Source organism: Crocodylus porosus, unplaced genomic scaffold (assembly GCF_001723895.1).
Source record: "Crocodylus porosus isolate Cpor-Errol unplaced genomic scaffold, CroPor_comp1, whole genome shotgun sequence".
Lineage (NCBI taxonomy): Eukaryota > Metazoa > Chordata > Crocodylia > Crocodylidae > Crocodylus > Crocodylus porosus.
Window position 1 is genome coordinate 9,543,052 of NW_017728915.1, and position 20,229 is coordinate 9,563,280.

Below are 20,229 nucleotides of genomic sequence, written 5' to 3' on the forward strand. Positions count from 1 at the left end.
CTTCTAACCAGCACCCCCTGCCTGCCTGCTCAGCACTGCACAGCAGGGGGAATGGGTGAAGGGAGGAACTGAGCTCCCCACCTTACCCTGACCCCCCCCAGCTGGGTGTGCACAGTGGGTGGGGGGAGGCCAAGAGTTGGGGGTATTTCTTCCCCCACCCCTGCAGCACAGCTCCACGGGGCTGTGCATGCAACAGCCTGTCCCTGACACAGCACAACTCTTACCTTTGTGTCAGCCAAGCTGGGTAATGTGATGGGGGTTTGGTGGAGAGGGAGTGGGAGAGCAGAGATAAGACAAGATACTACAGCCCTGGGTGGACTCATGCTCCTGCTTCTGCTGCTGATCTAGTGCCAGCCCAGCCCAGCCCAGCTGGTGTGTGTGTGTGCATGCACGCATGCACTTGTTTGTGTGCGTGCACACACACAGCCTTCAACAGCTACCAAAACTTATTGAGTGGCCCACAAGGTATGTGGAAACTTACACTTTAACCAGATTCAAAAAGGAAATGGACAAATTAATGGAGAGGAGGTGAACCAGTAGCTATTGAGCACTGGAGTTAGGGATATAGCCTCTGAATCAGCACTTCCTAGACCTCAAATGCTGGAGGCTGCAAGTGGGAGAGGAACAGTGGAAAAAACCCTGGTCATACCCTGTTCAATTTCCCTTTCAGCATCCATTTTCTGCCACTGTGTGACATGGGATACTGGGCAAAATAGGCATATGGTCTGACCCAGTAAATAGCACCAATGTAGTGAATGAAATCAATAAGAAATTAAAACTTAATAAGTGGAAATGTTTGCACTGTCAAAGAATCCAGGATATAGAAGGCTGGAAAGAACCATAAAATAGCGTCTAATCCATCTTTTCATTCGTGCTGGTTTAATGACAACAGCCACCATGGCTGTGCCCCTGCACAAATTTGATAGCTAAACACTCTCATAGAATATAAAAACATAAGAACTGATGTTCTGGCAGTAGCTTGGAAAAATTACCTCCCCAAATGTGATCAAACAGGTGTGGAAAACAGTTGCTATAAAATACTGCCCAGGTAGATGGGTAAAATGAATGGAGGGCGGTTTTGGGTAACAAGCTAAGAAAAATTGTGGAAGGAGTAAGGTGGCCAGAAGACTAAAACAGGAAGGCAAGAGGCAGCTGGGGATATGTAGGAAGACTCCTTAGCTGCTAAAGAGGGTTCCTGGAATGGCTTGGGTTCCAGAGGTGAGGGTTGGCCTGGTTTTGTTTGCTTCTCTTCTCTGCTGAAGGCCAAGTTATGGCCTGGAATTAGTGGGTAGATTACTATGGAACCCAAGATTAGGAGTCCCTGGCTTGACTTTCTGCACTTTGGGAGAAAACATAGGGGAAACCCCCCACAACATAGCTCTCTCTCTTTTCCCCTGTTGCCACATACTTCTTAACTTAAAACAGCCAGTTTTTATTAAAAAAAGGCTGAGAATTTTCTTCTCTAACTGCATATTTTTAGTATTATATTATTATTTATACCACATCACCTTAATTAGTATGATGTTTTGTGAATATCTAGTAGTCATAAAAGTACATGAATTAATGTATGGGGACTTCTCACAACAAAACAATGAAGCGAAATCCAACCCTTCATTTTGGCTTAAGGTTTAATATCCTGGCCTGGTACAACCTCTGCAGTTCAGTTTCACAGTTCTGTCAACAGTTCCCTACTATTTATTCAAGTGGATAACATGTAATTATTTTCCTAGAACAGAGGTAATTTTCTTGTGAATTAATTAAATGAGTTTATTACAGCTTGAACTGCCTACATATAGCTGTTGCTTAACACACTGGTGTGAAATCAGTATGACTTCCTCTGTAGTATTTTATCTCAGTCTGTGTCAGGTAATTTATATATACATACGATCATTTGCAGTAAGATGAAAACCCACCTCAAAACAAATACAGAGACATGTAAGAACCATTCCATTCAACTCTGGTGACCATCTGACCAGAGCTTTTTGGGAGAAGAAAGTACAAAAAAATGTTATAAAATACACATAGAAGCAAAAGTGATTTTTATATATTCAATCTGAGACTTCTTTGAATTTTATGATTCTTGGGAAGAACTAAAGAATCCACCCTTCGAAACTTAGATTCCTTTAAAATTTCTGGAAGCTTGATAGGTATTTAAGCACCAAAAATTCACTAGTCACTTTAAAATACCAAAAACACGTTCTATTTCCTATAGACACTTTTGTATGTATGCTTAGTGCAAGGAATTTTTCCAGTGCTGCATAAATCAAATGATAATACCTTTTGCAAAACCCATACATTGAACGCCAACAGACAAATCATTAACAGAAAGGCTTTTAGCTTGTAATAAAATATAAAGCTAATGCAACTTGTTTTAACTGGGTAGAAAAAAACTCTTTTTTTCTTAAATAGCTGGTCACAAATATCAGTGTTACAATTTTTGTTATTCACAAAATGTTTGTCTAGACATACTATTCAGAGAATTTACTCTGTTTATTACTACTCATTCAAACTGCTTGTTGTTCAGTGTAATCAAGGGAAGAAAAGGTGAAGTTAAATGAGCAGAAAATTCCAGTTTGATGAGCAGTTTAACAAACACTGAAGCTACTGAAAAGCTATTCAGAACTGGATTTTTTCAGATAAGTGAAACAGTTACAAGTTAATGTATTAAATAAGCTTAAAAGAAAACTGCTTAAAATATCATCAGTTGCAAGTTCTTGTACTGTATCAAATTTAAGAATAGAGAGATAGTGCTGTATTCAGTTGAGCTTAAAAAGAAATCTGTTAAAGTGGCAAAAAATGTAGCATTTTAAACAACCAGGGATATGCTATAATTTACAGAGAGGGAAGGGAAGCACAGGCCAGGAGAAGAACAGGATTGTGTCAATATAAATATGATCTATTCAAGTAAGGTTTGTTATCTTAGAGTACTTGAGATACTAGCCAAATTCCATTCCTGACCTCAGAGTAGCTGTTCTTAAACAACAACATTTTAAAAACCAATTGTGGAACAAGAAATCATCCACAGACTGGATTGTATTAAGTATGGTCTCAACATTTTGAGTTCTTATTCCATTACCTGTACTAACTTTAATAAGCCCTATGTCTTGGAATTGTTAGGAAGAGATGGGATTCACCTGACAAAGAAAGGGAAGAGCATCTTCCCTTTTAGGTTCATTTACCTAGTGAGGAGATCTTTAAACTAGGTTCTCTGAGGGATGGAGACCAAAGCCATGGGGAAAGTGGGTGATCTGGAGGAAGCACAAGCAGGAGGGGGCAACAAAGGAGACCTTCTCATTCTTTCTGACAAAGTAGCAATTGGCTGGTTACCTCAGGTACATGAATGCATGCAGCCTGGGAAACAAGCAGGAAGAATTGGAAATCCTGGCATAGTCATGGAACTATGATGTGATTGGAATACAACAGATTTGGTGGGATAGCTTGGATGATGGATGGGTATAAACTTCAGGAAGGACAGGCAAGGGAGGAGAGGGGGAGGAGTTTATGTAAAAGAGCTGTGTGATTGCTCTGAGCTCCAGCATGATATTGGAGATAGGCCTGTTGAAAGTCTCTGGGTTTGGGTCAGAGGAGAGAACAGGAAGGGTGATGTCATAATGGGTGTGTGCTACAGACTCCCAGACCAGGAAGATGAGGTGGATGAGGCTTCTTCAAACAGCTAATGGAAGTTTCCTGATCACAGGCCCTGGTTCTCATGCGGCACTGCAATCACCCTGATATCTGCTGGGAGAGCAATACAGCAGTGCACAGGCAAGGGCCCTGGACTTCAGAAAAGTAGACTTTAACTCACTCAGGAAAGTGATGGACAGGATTAGGAAAGTGATGGGCAGGAGTAGGAAAGGAGTCCAGGAGATCTGGTTGTACTTTCAAGAAACATTACTGGGAGTATACGAACCATCCCAGTGCAAAGGAAGATTAACAAATATGGCAGAAGACCAGCTTGGCTTAGCAGGGAATTCTTCAATGAGCTAAAACACAGAAAGGAAGCTTACAAGAAGTGAAAACTTGAACAAACAACTAAGGAGGAGTATAAGAATATTGCTCAGGCATGCAGGGAAGGAATCAGGAAGCCCAAAGTGCAATCAGAGTTGCAGCTAGCAAGGGACGTGAAGGGTAACAAAAAGGGTTTCTGTAAGTATGTCAGCAACAACAGGAAGGTCAGGGAAAGTCTGGGTCCTTTACTGAATTGGAGAGGGAACCTAGTGACAGATGATGGGGAAAAGGCTTATTTACCTCAGTTTTCACAGGCAAGGTCAGCTCCCAGACTATGGCACCTGGCAGCACAGTTTGGGAAGAAGATGAACAGCTAAAAGTGCTGAAAGAACAGGTTAGGGACTATTTAGAAAAGCTGGATGTGTACAAGTCATTGGAGCTAGATGTGATGCACCCAATGGTGCTAAGAGAGTTGCCCTATGTGATTTCAGAGCTGCTGACCATCATCTTTGGAAACTCATGGCGATCAGGTGATTGGTCCTGGATGATTGAAAAAAGAGCAAATTAAGTGCCCATCTTTAAGAAAGGGAAGAGGAAAGATTCAGGGAACTACAGACTAATCAGCCTCACCTCAGTCCCTGGAAAAATCATGGAGCAGATACTAAAGGAGTCTATTTCTAAGCACTTGGAAGAAAAGTTGACTATCAATGGTCAGCATGGATTGACCAAGGACGAGTCATGCATCACCAACTTGATTTGCCTTCTATGATGAGATGATTGGCTCTATAAGTGTGAGGAGAGCAGTGGATGTGATGGATGACAGCAAGCTGGGTGGAGTAGTAGACAGGCTGGAGGGTAGCCCTAGGATTCAGATAGACCTCAACAATTTGGAGGATTGAACCAAACGATCTCATGAAGTTCAATAAAGACAAACACAACGTCCAGCACTTGGGACAGAAAAATTCCATTAACTGGCGCAGGCTGGGGACCAACTGGTTAAGTGACAGCTCTGCAGAAAAGGACCTGGGGGTTACAGTGGACAATAAGCTGAATATGAGCCAACAGTGTGCCCTTATTGTGAAGAAGGCTAATGACATACTGTAGGAGTGCTACCAGCAGATTGAGAGAAGGGATTATTCTCTGCTATTTTGCACTGGTGAGGTCACATCTGGACTACTGTGTCCAGTTTTGGGCCCCCCACTACAGAAGGGATGTGGACAAATTGGAAGAGTCCAGCAGAGGACAACAAAAATGGTTATAGGGCTGGGGGACATGACTTATAAGGAGAGGCTGAGGGAACTGGGTTTATGTAGTCTGGAGAAGAGAAAACTGAGTGGGGATTTAATAATAGCTTTCAGCTGCCTGAGGGGTGGTTACAAAGAGGATGGAGTTAGACTATTCTCCATGGTGGCAGATAACAGAACAAGGAACAAAGGTCTTAAGTTACAGCAAGGGAAGTTTAGGTTAGATATTAGGAAAAGCTTTCTCATGAGGAGGGTAGTAAAGTACTGAAACAGGTTGCCTAGAGAAGTTGTGGAAACTCCATCCTGGGTTCTTAAGACCCAGGTAGACAAAGCCTTGTCTAGGATCATATAGTTGGGGATGGTCCTGTTTGACGATGGGGTTGGACTAGATGACCTCCTGAGGTCCCTTCCCGCCCTAACTTTCTATTCTATAATTCTAATAATTATCTCATAATGACTCTATGATTCTAATTCTGAGATTCTAATAATTATCAGTTGTCTGCTCTTAAATTGTAGCTCAAGTAGAACCCACAGGACTCCATCCCTAAATGATTAAAGGATGAAATAGAGAATACATTTAAAATGATGCTACACTGGGAGGGATTGCAAATAGAGCCAGACAGAAGGCAGGTTTGAGGAGAGATTTGGGATATTTGAAATTTGGGTTTGGTCCAGATTGGACAGAAACCATCCTGGAATTTCTTGTAAAAAGTCAGTTTTTTTGCCCCTGAGCAGAAATCAGTGTTCTTATGGGTATCTCTGTTAAGACCAGCAGTGAAGTTGATTGGAGTGTCAATTCCCCTGAACAGCTGCAGGCAGGGTCCAGAAATCCCAGCAGGTATAGGGCTAATGTGGCAGTGCAATGTTCTATGACTGGAGCTGCAAGGATTCCCAACCCCAGCATAGACTCTTCAGAAATCCTGGAAGTTTCATTATTTGTCCTTTGTTGTTATTCTCTGTCCTGGAATTTGTGTGGAGATATCTTAGGTGCTTGGTAGAATGTCTCATTAGTCTCTTTCTTAATACTCCTTGATACTATTGCACCTTCCTATTCTTTGTCCCTTTGCTCTAGCAAATTAATTATTTCATTACTTTAATAAGTGACACCACAGAAGTATCTCATATAAGTTTAAAAATACGGTTGCTTTACAATCACTCTGAAGGCAGTTAACTGTGACTGGTTTGTGTTTCGGTAAGCAGAAGTAGTCTTATTAAATTTCTTAGCTTCTCTGTGTATGTTCCGTTTGATAGCTATATGGAAACTAATCCAGATCACTAGTGATTTAAAAGAATCATAATTATGGCTTTATATTCTGCAAATGAAAAATTGATTTTAATTCTATGCAACTCATTCTTAAAAAGCCCCACACATGCTCATTTATTAATTATAATAAAAGTCAAGACACAGAAGTAAACACCAGTGTATTTACTGGCAGTGATTGTTCAAGTGCCTCAGAGCCATTAGAGTGTTGTTTTACACTCTCTTCTTTGGTTTTGCTATTACACAAAAATAGTAAAACTGAACTTCTACAAAGCATTGCTTAATGTTGCTTTATCTCCACATGAATCTTGAGTCTTTCTCCAGACTCAGAATCAAAAATTTGAGAAAATGAGACCTATGCATTATCTAATGGGAAATGATTTCCCTACTTCCCCTTCCTTCCTGTGTAATAACTTGCATGAACTATCACTACAGGCTGTTCCTTGGATTTCTTTTCCTGTTCCAGAATGACTAAACAAGCCTCAGCTAAAGTCTGTTTAGAATAGCTGCTCAGCTGCAGATAACTGTTGGTGTGATAGACAACATTGCATTCTGGATTAACTATTTGAATAGACTTCTGGGATTACTAGGAGCAACAAAATGAGTATTTTCTCACAAGAGAGTGCCATTTGCTCTCTGAGATGCTGTTGGTATCCTAGGACTTCTGCTTCATTATTTAACAACTTTGTGTCTTGTATAATATCAACACTTCATAGTAGTATAGGGAATATGTCTTTACAGCCAAAGCCTGGGGGTAGATTTTTTTCTTCTTGTACAAAACCTCTATGCATCATGATCACCTATCTGCCCATGGTGTGGACTGAACTAGTGTCAGGAGTGAAGCTATTCTGTCCTTTTAATTTCTACTTATGTAGAGTCTCAGCTCTAAGGAGCACAGTCAAGGGACATGTAGTATGAGTGCAGTCAGTCACTTGTTTTGCTACTGCCTCACATGACCCTCTTATGCCAGGGTAATACCTTTGCTACTCTAGACACTTATATTTGTTTACCCAGTAGAGTTTAGATAATTTTGCAAGGCTGGTCCTAGCCCTTCTTCTGCCATGCTGTGGAATTGCAAAGTAACAAGAAGCATGCAGTCTTTCAGCATTTTATTACTTTTAGAGGCTAATGATTTGATTGTCTGTACTGGGATCTTTCTAGATTAGGTTACAATTTATCAAGTCTTTCTTTACCCTTTTCTTTTAAAGATGGGCTCTGTGGTTGTGCTTTAGTTCTCAGACACCTCACCTCACTGTGCAGATTTGACTTAGATAGGTTTGCTAATTTTCATCTTCAACTAGATAACTGGCCTTGTCCATACTGGGGAAGTAGCAGATTAAATATATCTTAACTTGAGTAAGGCTGTAGTCCTGTATGCCCTTGGTTACTTTGTCTGGAGAAAACTATGAATGCCAGTAGTTCCATCCATACCCTGTGCAAACAGGTGATCGTGATGCATGGGATTAAAGCAATTATTTCCCCAGGCTTTGACTGCTTTTGGTGTTTTCACATGTGGACATGAGGCAACAACATTGTCTTGGTTCTACATACATAATAAGCCCTTTGGGCATATACAAGGAACATATTTCAGTTCCTGTTGTAGCTCCTCTCATCTCTCCTGGAAAGCCAGGTGGAAGGGATAAGGAAAACACATGGAAGAATTTGCTTTCTAGACTTTTTTCAATTTCAAAATTTTATGCAGAAGTTACTAAAATAACTTCAAAATGAAAACCTTTCTAAAGCAGGTTTGACTTTGGAAAAATTCTACTGTCCAATTAAATTGACAAAGAATTGGCAAAGACATAAGCAGTTGCTAGAAATAAATGTATTATATAAATATTCAGAATTAAAAGAATAAACAGGGCTTTGTTAAATCCCAGATTAGAATTTATTTCACACGAGCATTTGAAGAATTAGATTTCATGTTTCATAGTCTGCTTTCCTTTAAGTAAAAACATCAATGTTAATATAGTTGTAATTCTTGTCCATGTTTACTTGTATTTTGTTTTTATTTCTGCATAATGCATTCTGAAAATATCTAAGGCTTGCTTGGCTAGCTTGAGTGTCATTCAATAGTCCACAATAGCAAAAACATATGGGAGCAGGTTTAAAATGTTTCACTCTCAGGTTATAGAGTTATACATCTTCCATGAAGGTGGCTTTTGTGGTCTTTGGAAGGGAACAGTCTCTAATGCATTTGCATAGTGCTCATCACTGTGGACTACTGTAGTACAATTAAATTGTTAAAATCTTTGAGGGAAGAGACTGTGACTCAGACTACATCCAATCAAATGATGGAGACCTCTTAAGAGCTAGCATGTTTGCAGAGGTGAGTTTGTTGCTAAATGAGAGGTGACTATTCTGTCTAATTCTATGTGTTTGGTGGTGTCAGCTAGGAAGTCTGTTTTAAAGGCTGATTGTACATTTCTTTAATAGTTTATTCCACCTCCTCACCTTGTTGTTGAATAAGTGAAGTGGGGTTTAGTTTAACTTTTTTCTTTTTAAACTTTAAACATAAGCTCCTACGTGCTGAATGAAATAATTGTCCAAGGAGTGTCAAAGGTACAGCCTATTGGCTGGATCTGACCTGTAGAGCCCTATTATCCAGCTTCCAGGTGTTCTGCTGGTACATATTTACAGAAGTATAACTGAGGAAACTCTTTGAAAACTTCAGCCCCACAGTAACCTCCAAACAGACTTTGAATAATTCTCTCAAAGTTATGAAATTGCTTTAGAAGTCTTTAAAAAAATCTGTGACACTGTTTCATGATGTTCACATGAACTGTGCATTTATTTGCTTTAAAGCAATACTGAGATTGCTGGTGACATTACTATGAGTGTTGTTCATGTATAAATCTTTAGAAATGCAGTTTTATTTTTTAAAATTAAGAACAAAAGGGAACTGTTTTCTTCAGACTATGAATAGACTATAAAACTAAAGGTACAGAAAACATCTATTCAGAAAGTAAAAAGCATTTCATGACCTGCACTTCTGTAATGAGAGGCTTTAGACACTTGCTCTTGGGGAAGTTTTGTGTTTAGTAGTGTTAGGATGACAGTATTTGGATCTTGGGGGACATTGGATTTGCAGCTGAATAAAAGGCTTCAGCCTGTACCCCAGCAAAGCTGCTAACCACAAGGCAGAATGACATATTAAAAGTAACATTGCAAGACACTTAGGCAAGCATTTTCCTCACAATGTGACAGTGTTGTAAGATATATAGCTCGTTGTATAAGGAAAACAGGATGTAGCCCACCAGCTATTGTCAGGAGATAAAGCAGAAGTAAGACCTTGGAGATGAAGACAGAGTCAGCAAGAAACAGCAAGTGACCAGAGGAAGTGGAAGTCAAAGTCTTAGGGTTGCGCTCATAGCAAAAAGGAATGTAAATGAGTGAAATGCATAGGCAATTCCATGCTAATGAAGTAAACAGTAAACAGAGGCAGAGCTTGAGACAGGAGGAAATATGGGTGGAACAAAGTAGGCACAAAGGTGGAGTAAATGTTAATAAGCATGAACCAAGGTGTATAAATATGGAAAAAAACTAATGTTCACAGTGGCTCCCTGGTTTGTTGGAGCTAGTCCGATGCTGTCTGCATTTTGAATAAAGCTGTTGTTACCAATGTGTGCAGCTGTTTGCTCTCTGAGCAAAGGGATCGTTGTCTCCCTAGTTATTGGGTGCCGCATGGACTCAGGGTTTAACAAGTAGTATATATGGAGGCTTTACTACCCTGTACTAGATGCAGTATACAATATCTAGGACTACAGCAGCATAGCATTTAATCTGTTTTTTTCCTGTTCCCTGTATGATTAATACTGGGTCACATAATCTTTCAGCAAAAACATGAGTCACTAAATTATCCTGACTACTAGTACAACAGGTAATAGAGAAAAAGACTGGGCTTTGAGAGGCTCATAAAATGTTTTGTCAACTATTCTAGTCTCCTCAAGAAACTTATTCCTCTCCCATATATTACTAATAAATATTAAGCATAATTGATTCCACCTTCAATACCAACTGGCCCTCAATTAGTTGACTAATTTATTGTTGAGATAATGAGAGAAATTAATATTGAGGAGAAAAAGCAACAGTCTCATGAAGCTAGCTATTTAATCAGTAGAAAGATAGTATTATGATATGGAATAGAGACTTTTCAACTGAGATAAACAGGCTCCACTTCCAGTGCCCCTCAGCAATGGCAGAAAGAAAAGAGCATACAGATCACTGATAAGTGGCTTATGTGTTGCCAGGACAACTCCTCACCAGTATCCTCCTGCTTAAATAAGGGCTGCAGCTGAAGCATCACAGCTGATTACAGCAGCCACAGACTAACAAGAGAGGCTGTCTTAGATGGTAAGGATTCAAACAAGTCATTGGTCCAAACCAACACTTAAAGAGAAATACCACACGTACAAAATGCCATGGACTGTTGCATATTTCTTAAGACTCTTCTGCTTAAAGGATCAAAGCTCAGTGTTGGGGTGCAAAGATGAAAAACTGAGTTCTGAGTTAAAGTAGTTTTGATCAGTCTTAGATTTAGTCCCATGGCTTCTCAGTGATCTAGCTGTGGAGGATGAGTCTAAAAGCTTTGGTTTAGTTAGGAGCTAAACTAACAGCTGTGACCAGCATGTCACTTAGCATACTTCCAGAGGAAATGATGTATGCCTGTTACATTTTGCACATGCTTTGGCACACAAAGCTGGTAGAGCTAGTGCATCTATGCTGAGTGTAACTATTTGACAAATGAGGTTATCTAATTCAGTCTCCTACTCCTTATTGGTATTCTGAGATTAATCTTTTGCACTTTTAGAACACTTCCCAAAGAAGTTTGTGCACTTGAAAGGTTCATAATGCCATAAGGAGTTGTTAGTACATCATCCACAGGACAACCCCAGCACAGGCTCTGGGCAGCTGCAGCCAGAAGGGCCCCAGCAGTGGCGAGTTTGCCTACTGCCAGGTCCTGCTTTTGTTTGGCATCCAGCACCATCTGCTGCCACTCACTGTGGGCAGGGCTGCCTCTCTCTGTATCTATGTTTCCTCCTCCCACACCTACAGCATGTCCCTGCAGCTTATACCAGCTCCTGACCCATGCACCAGAAGCAGTGATGGGCAAGTGCTGGCGTCAGTTGTGGATGCAGCTGGCAAGTTTCTGCTGGGGGTTGGGACGTCTGCCTGAGCCCATCCTTGGGGCAGAAGGGTAGGCTGGAGGCTGAACCTGCTGAAACTGCCCATGCCAGCTCCTCCCACACCCTGCCCACTGCCCCATCCCACATAGGGAGGTTTGATAAGTTGGTGCAGGGTGGGGGGAGGTGCTGACCCAGCCTGTGACAGATCTCCAGAACTTCCTATGTTACCCATATAACATATGGTCCAAATAATTGCCTACCCCCTGTCATAACAGAACAGAAATTTGGCACGCAAAACCGGTCAATACTGGTAACAGAACAGAAGTTCTGCATACACACTGGTTTAACAATGGCAGAACCTGGTCTAAGATTTGAGCCCCTGCCCCTACCTCCACCAAAGGGTGAATGCGTGTTCTGTTTGTTACCAATCTAAACTACACTGCTTACAGAAAACTGCATAACTTAGATCAGTTCTGCCTTGGGCTTTTGCACGTCTGTACCTAGCCACAGTGAATTAGTGGAAGAGCTGAGAATAGACTGTGGGAGAGTTCCAGTCACTCATATGTTTCTTAAACCAGTCGAAATGGCAATCAGGACTCGCAGTAGAAATGATATCTTTTATTAGACCAACAAGATTTTTGCAAAATGTGGATACCTTAACATGGTTGATATACTTGCACTTTCCATTCCTGGCTTGCCAGGCCTGCTTCTGCTTTGTCCTAAACCTGTGTTCTCAACCTTTTTGGACTTGGAGAACCCCTTCCTGGACTTGAGGCACTCTTCTATAACTCTTGTGAATTGAATGGGGTTGTCCAGGCAGAGACAAGCCTGAACCTGCACTTACCTATTTATCTCCTAACAATTCACTTATCTCCTCACACCTCAATTCAGTGGCACCCCAGGGTGCCTCCACATTCTGGGAGAGAATCACTGTTATAAAGGTTGCTTGCTGTCTCATCCTCCCACTGTTTTCTGAGGTAACTTCAAATGTTAAACCTCCACTCTTTTGCCCTAACTTTGCTCTTCCACCTCCTTCTCTGGATTATATAAACTAACTATTCATTCAGTCATACTGAACTGCTCTTCAGCTTGCTACAGGGGAAGCTTTCAGACATCTCACCCAGGATGTACTAGAGGTGCCTCATATGTTTTTAAGGACAAAGAAAAATGTTTGTAACCCTGAATTAATTGACTGTTTAGAGCTGCTCCTCTTGAAGAGATGTTGCTTCACTTGGATCATCCAGGATTATGATGTTTCATGAACTGGCTGTTCAGACTGTTCTATAATAAACCAAATGTATTAAATTACTTAGGGTTTTTTTTTGTGGGAGAGAGGTTGTTTCATTTTGTTTTCATGGATCTGTCTGTAAATTTGGCAGGTAATACTACCTTTTACGTTGAAAATAAGAAGCACTCATAAATAAAACCTCTCATATGCATTGCACAATTCGTGTTGCAAAGCTGGGAGTCTGTTGCTTTTGCAGATTGCTCTAGTATTCACCTGAGGCACAAGTAAATAGCAAATTAATGAGGGTCCTTGTCTGGGTTGGGCTGCTCAGGTGCACAGTACCTCAGCTGAGAGTAGCTATCTGAGGGCTGAGACATGAAAGTCCAATCAAACTCCTGAAGGAAACCACTGAATTAAGCATTTTTACTAACCTGTGTAAAATGCCTTCTAGAACTGAAATAATATCATCCTAAATAGGCATAAAGGAAGATCCATTGCCGAAGAGGATGCAAACAAAATGCAAGACAACTTGTTTCTGCTGATTAGTAATAACTAACTAGTGCTTGTTGTCCTAACTTGTAAAGGAAGAGAGAGCACAGAATTTCTTAATGCCTTTTGAGTTCTGAGAAAGACTGCATTTTGTTCTTGTATGGAATTCATCAAAAGGGGAAGTCTGGCCTCTCAGGAATAGAAGCAGCCTGCTGGCCAGCTGCCCCTTTGGAGCTTTGAATTCCTCCCTTCCCAACATGAATGAGGCTGGCGGGGCATTGTGGCAGCAAGCAGGGAGCTCCCGCAGGTGGCCGTAGTGGTGTTGGCTGGCAGGGAGTGAGCGCCAACTGGCAATCAGAGACCACCCACAGACGCTGCCGGCGGCATTGGCGGTGGGGTAGTGGCAACTGTCCGCAGGCGCCATTGGCAGCATTGGCAGTGCTTCTCCTAGAGGGTGCACCACTAATCTCAGGGGGTGCACGTGCACCCCCTATGCATCGCCAATGTTTACCAAATGTGTTAGCTCACCCTGCATCACTCTAATTCTCTTACAGTCTTAAGCCTCAATGCCTCTTGTTGCTCCTATTATCTAAGGTGCTTTGAATTTTTTGTCCTTTTTCACTTTCTCATCCAGTGCATTAGAAGAGCCTATACATTTGTTTTTAACAAATACAGGCTTTGTATTGTAGAAATACTGAACTTCCTAGAGTGGGTAATGACCTGAGTCTGGTGAACAGTAAACAGCACCTGTTTTGCCTAACTGCATGGTGAAGAGTCTGCAATGGAGTAACAACCTATGTTTTATCAAGCTTTACTTTTCTCTGCTGCCAAAGTCTTCATGACCACACTTGAAAAGAGATTTGATTTTCAGTGACACCGGAATGAGCATGTCCAAACTGTTGCAAAAAACCAGGGCTGTTCAACTGGTGGTCTGTGGGCTGTAAATGGCTCAAAAAGGGTTAAATTGTGCCCCACAGACTCTTGTCTGACTGCCACTCCCCTTATTGTAACAGCTGGCACAGTCTCCAGGCTCTGCCTCCCTCCTCCAGCTACAACTTCCTAACCCTATCCCAGGGGGTTGGACAGTGCAGCAGCTTGGGGAGCAGTGGAGGTGTGCATCTGTGGGGTGTGCAGCTTGGGGTCCATGGCTAGTCCTGCTGCAACTCCTGGGGCATATGGCCCCTGGCCACTTGGAAATTGGACAGCCCTTCAACAGAGCACTGCTATCCTTTTTTACCCAAGCTGTTAGGCAAAATGCACGTCATTTGTGGGGTTCCTGTTAGCAAAACAAATTTGATGATGAATGAGTTATTTCTGTAAGGCAATCCTGTTTATTTACAGAAAATCTACCAAGTGCTGTTTCCTTGAACACAGGAATCATGACAGCATCTTTGCTAACAGTTCTAAGCCTCTTTCAGCCAGAACTTTAACCCCTAGGTCTTTAGTTCTTTTTCTTAGGGCTTCAGTTAAGGAGCGGGGAGGGCGGCGGGCACACAGTTGACAGCCCAGAGGTCACAAGTTTAAGGCCCTGTTGGATTCCAATGAATCTGCAAATTCTGCTAGATCCCTTTTCACACAAAGACATGGAAAAAAAAAGAAAGGACTGACAGTTTTCTGCAGTTGTGCCTCCTGCTTGTAGCATCTCTGATGTTTGATTTCTACTAAAATACCTAGTGAAATCATGCCAACCCAAAATCTTGCAAATAAAGAAAAAAGACCCAAGCTCCACCAATTGTAAAATGAGATGTTAATCACAGTTGACTATAGTACAATTGTCACTCTCTTCTCTCAGATTAATACTAGTTTAATTTGCCACTATTCAGAATCAACAGGGATGAGTCAGTTCATACTCTAGAGCTTTTGCTTTAGACCAGTGGTGCTGAAACTTTTGGCTCCAGGTGCTGGATAAGTGGCATGGGGCCAGTTTGCAGGCCAGATTGAGCCTGACATGCTTGGGCTGGGCCCTGTAGGGCTTCAGTTATCTCCCACATGTCAAGATTAGTTCCTGGAGCCTGACGCTGCATGATTGGATTCTGGGACCCAGCATCACCTCTATGTGTCAGGAATGGGCCTCTGCGGCCCACATAACACCTGCCTGGCCCCATGCACTAATACTGGGCACCCAAATCTAGTCCTCAGGGCCCAGGGTTCCCCGTGGGTCTGAAATTTGTCAGCAAGGGAGCAGTACCACCACTCCCTTGCCACCAGATTTCTGGACCCACGGAGAGCCTTGCAAGCTGAATGTCGTACATCACTTGCTCAATTTACACCTCATTTACATTTTCAAAAATACTTTTACCACCATAAGGGACAAGACAACTGAAAAGTTAGTTTTAAAAGAGAAGATACAGCCAGTAGGGAAGAATACCACTTTTCTAAACTCATAAGCACCAGCCGTTTCTGTCTATTGCCAGTTCCTCACTTATTATGATCTGCAACACTGTATTTACACAATGTTCTGTTCCTTCTAACCTCTACATTTCTGAGTTGCCCTAACCCTCCTATTCTGGATGCTGCTTCTTCCTGCCACAAGATGGCTCTCCAAAAGTACTGAAAACAGAACTACTTGGGGAAATAGTCTTGGAGGGCCTTCCTGTATTGGAAATGGTGCATGTGCTGTTGTTAGTATTAGATGTTTTTAACACCTCTAAATCCACAAATGTAAAAATCTAAGATTATTTAAATTACAGGGATCTAGAGTCATTAAGTTTATAGAAGGCTCCCATTTGACTTCCAAGCGGGAATCCAGAAAGAAAAGTCAGTTTAATACACTGTATGATTAATGAGAAGCTATATCCTCCTATGGCATTTAATAACCTCTACACTGAATTGAGGGGTATTTCAAAATTCAGAGAACTCTGAACATTTAGAGAGAGATTGAACTGCTTATTGTCTTGTATGGAAAGAAGGCAGGCAGGCATAAATTGGGCTGGGCAGAAAGAAGTGATGCAAGGGTGGCTTATAATTTGTAACCTGTGTCACTCATCAGGAGTCAGACTTCAGGCAAGGCAGTTGTTTCTAACGTTTTCTCAAAGATTCCTTTGAGAGCATTTGTCTAAGGGTTTTCCTGAAAGAATACTTCAAGGCTAATTGGACAACTTTTTCTTTAGCTTATACTTTTCTTCACAACTCACTGTATTTGTATTCATGATTGCATATGCATTTCATGACACTTTTTATGATTTTTCATTTGCTAATAATGCTCTTTCTCATTATCTCAGCCTTAGTTTCTCATTCCAAAATTAAATAGTAGTCATCATTAGACAGATTCTAGGCTTTCCCTGATACCACTGCCATACTGTCATCACCCTTCCTCTGCCCAGATGGTGAGATACAGTGATTACAGTTCATATGATTGTTAGATCTCCTAGGGTGTTGTCCAGATGAGCATGGACATGTGGTACGTTGAGCTGCAGACCCATCTGCAGCACCACACACTGCATATGAAGGCATTCCCCATGCTTCTACTTTGAAGAAAAGGGTTGTTGTTTTTTTTACCCTGGGAGAACCTGGGCTCAGAAAAACCCACACTGAAAAAAAGCAAGGCAGTGCATGTGGCAGCAGCACACACCACCCAAAACTTAAGCCTGGCCCGCTAGAACCACACTCCAGATGCTGGGCAGGCTCCCTGCTGCAAGAGTGCCATGGCTGTAGCTCCCAGAGACCCCCAGGATCCTGAGTGATCAAGGCACGTGGCTTGGAAAGAGCTATCAGGAGAGGCAGCCTGCCCAGATGTGGGCTTACCACTAGCTGCCCCACTGGTGAGGGCTGAGTAGAGAATCCCTGCCCAGACAGGGGCTCATGGCTAGCAGCCCCACTGGTGGATTGGGGCAGTCGGCTGGGACCTGTCCTTCCCCTGCAGCTTTTTCCGAGCCCCTGCCCCCAGCTGTAGAGTAGGGGCTGGGAACTGCCTGCTGCTGGGGCCAGGGGACATAGTCTCAGCCCAGGCTCCGCCATCGGCAGCTTCTGGGGGCAGGGAGTAATTTCCCAGCCCCTGCCAGGAGACAGCTGTCTCTTTGCCCCGTGTTCCCTACTACTCCCTATGTTAGCACCCAGGGGAGCCTGGAGCTCCCCCTGGCTGCTACAGGTGGGCGGAGCAGTGTGGGAGCAAATCTGCTCCCAAGAGGGAGCATGTGTAGATCTGCTCTCCTGTAGGTTTACTGTGCAATATTTTTACTGTGAAGTAAGCCTACTTTGAATGTGTTGCACATGTGGATGCACCCACTTTGTACCTCATTTACTCTAAGCATTGAAAGGATACTGTTGAAGAAATCTTCTATTTTTATAATTGCAAAATAAAATAATAAGGAAAGAGCAGAAGAGTAGAAAACTGAATTGTGGGACTGTTGTCTGAACGTGTCTATACAGTTATTAATTTTAGCTTTAGGCTTTCACTACATGTTAACTGCCAATTCTACAAATTGCACTGACTTTTAAGGTAGCTTTGCAAGAATAGTTAAATCAAATTTTACTCTCACTTTTACCAAGATACTCATTTAATTAAAAAAAATTACTTGGCAAGATTTTTCTTCCTCTGCACAGAAAGAAAATTCCAAGCCATCTCTTAAGATCTAGTTGTACCATTTATTTCCTTTTGTTTACTACTTATTTTGGAATATGTGCAGAACAAAGCTACAGAAACAGCAAGGAGCCCCATCGTGTTTCAAAAACATAAGACACCATGGGGCCCTTTCCATTATTAAGTGAAGCCTTGGTTTGCATTCACTTCCATGATAACAGCATTTGATTTATTACCAATATATGTTCAGAGTTCCTATGATTATGTTTATGAGAAACTCATCACTGCCATCAGATTAGGGAATTAGATTTTATATGAAGCCAAATTATTGGAAAAAGTCAGCTCATTATCACATTTGCATATCAGAAAATAACCGAGTTAAGCAGAGGCAATACTTCCAATTAAGAAAAGCACAGGACTTCTTATCACATGGGTTCACTGTCATGCCTCATAAATGGCACAAATGTAAAGTGACTTCCTTACAGAATCACAAGATCTTACTTTTAAGGTCAGGCCCATGTATCCAGCTAGGACAAATTTATGAGCATAGATTCTCATTATGCCTTTTGAGTCCTATGGTGTGTCCCAAGCACAGTCATTTCAATATCTATAATATTTATTTTGTTGTTTTGGTAATGTCTGGCTTTCTTTCTGATAATGTAATGGTTGACCAGAGAAATTATACATGACCAAGAAATGACGCTACAAAAAACTGCAGGTAAGTCCAGCTTTGAAAATAGATGTAAGAAGTATATCAAGAAATGAGTGATGTGTGAAAATCTGAAAGATGCTACCACAGAAACTGTTTGTTCATTTACTTTGGAAAAGGCAGAATAATCACACATTTATCTTTTTCAGTCATAATTAAAAAATGACATTTTTAAATGTCATTATATAGAACATTTTGTGCTGTTGTTTAATTTGGACCAGTTCACACAAGCCACACATTAAAACACCTAAATACAAGGTCACACATAAGAAGCAAAGAACAAAGGCAGTTTCCCACCGGGGAAACAGTCTTAGTGGAGGAAAAGCAACTGAACACAAACTCCCTTTATAATGCCAGAGCAGAGAGGGCAAATGAGATCTTTCAAAGTCTAATTAGGGGAATAATGAGGTTAAGGGAGGCAGATTCTTTTACCTCTATATGGCACTGATGTCATTAATGCTGGGATACTGCATTTAGTTCTGTGCTCCACATTTTGGAAGTTATTTGGAGGAAATGGAAAGGCTGAAAATACTGATTCAAGGTCTCACTTAAGAAATCAAAATGACCTATGAAGGAACTATATCTGCTCAGTCTGTTGATTTTTGAAAAACCCCCACCTTCAAGGGAAAGAGCTTAATAAAAATGAGTGACAGGAAATTAAGATAGATATATTCAAACTGGAAAGAAGGTACTGACTTTAACAGTGAGGGTCACTTATAATTTGAACAAACCACCAAGGAAAAAATGCATCTTCTCAGATCATGATTGGATGTCATTGTGGGAGGTGTAACTTGTGTTTAATAAAAGAAGAGGGTTCAATAAATAGTAATAGGGTGAAATTCTCTGGCCTGTCTGATATTAGACAGGATGTACAGATTAGAGTAGTGATATCAAACATATTTGGTTCCACAGGGCCACTCCATGGGTCAAATCAGGCCCATGGACCCCAGCTTGTATGCCTAATCCAGCAGAGGTGGTATAGCCCAGCACTTGGTCCAAGCAATCACCATATGTTTGATGCTTCTGGCTTAGAGGATCTCATGGTCCCTTGATAAATAAAGTCAGCTTTTCTCTCAAATGTTTGGGCTATTGGTATAAACATACCTAACACTCTAAATTGTAATGTTTCATTTAATACATGTCTAAATAAATATCACTTTCCAACTATGCTTTAGTTATTTGCCCTTTTTGGTCTAAGTCCATGGAGTCATATATCATATTTTTTTGAGAAATAATATAAAACTCTGAGTTTTTTTGCAACACGCCACAACTTCTTGAATCTCCTGTGAGAAAACAGAAAAAACTGATTTTTTTGTCCTCATTTTGCAGATCACTTTAAAGCTCTTCTTTTCTGCCCTCAACTATCCAAAAGTGGTTCAGTTACATGTTGAAGAGAAAATTTATATCCTGGCTTAGAGAAAGAGACTGATTGTCAAGCGAGGAAGAATTCTGCTAACAAAAGTTGCTGAATTTAGAATGTGTGCTGTTTAAAATGTTAATAGCATACATTGTATGATATATTATGACCATGTCCGAGCTATTAAGAAGCTTAGTGCATGGCTGCTTTGTATTATTGGAAAGTGGGAATGTGTTAGTTGAGTTTTGATAAGGAAAAAGTGGATTGAATCATATCATGCCTTGTATTAATTGTCCCTGCGAGTGTCTCCTTTTTTTCCATAGTTTCATAGTTAGTAGGGTTGGAAGG

The 20,229-nt window shown here is 41.3% G+C and overlaps 1 protein-coding gene across 6 annotated transcripts in view; it reads right to left on the minus strand.

The window, feature by feature from the left end:
* LOC109310497 (galanin receptor type 1-like) overlaps positions 1 to 20,229 on the minus strand; it is a 45,041-nt gene that overhangs the window by 4,290 nt on the left and 20,522 nt on the right. Inside the window, exons 1-2 of one of the 6 annotated variants that reach the window (XR_002101220.1) lie at positions 13,081 to 13,577; positions 12,167 to 12,860 (exon numbers count right to left, since the gene is read on the minus strand). The exons of 4 other annotated variants lie outside the window; for them this stretch is intronic. The gene's annotated coding sequence lies outside the window, so the exon portion shown is untranslated. Of the gene's footprint in view, positions 1 to 12,166; positions 12,861 to 13,080; positions 13,578 to 20,229 lie in introns of those variants that run through there. One more of the 6 variants, XR_002101217.1, reaches the window with a different exon arrangement.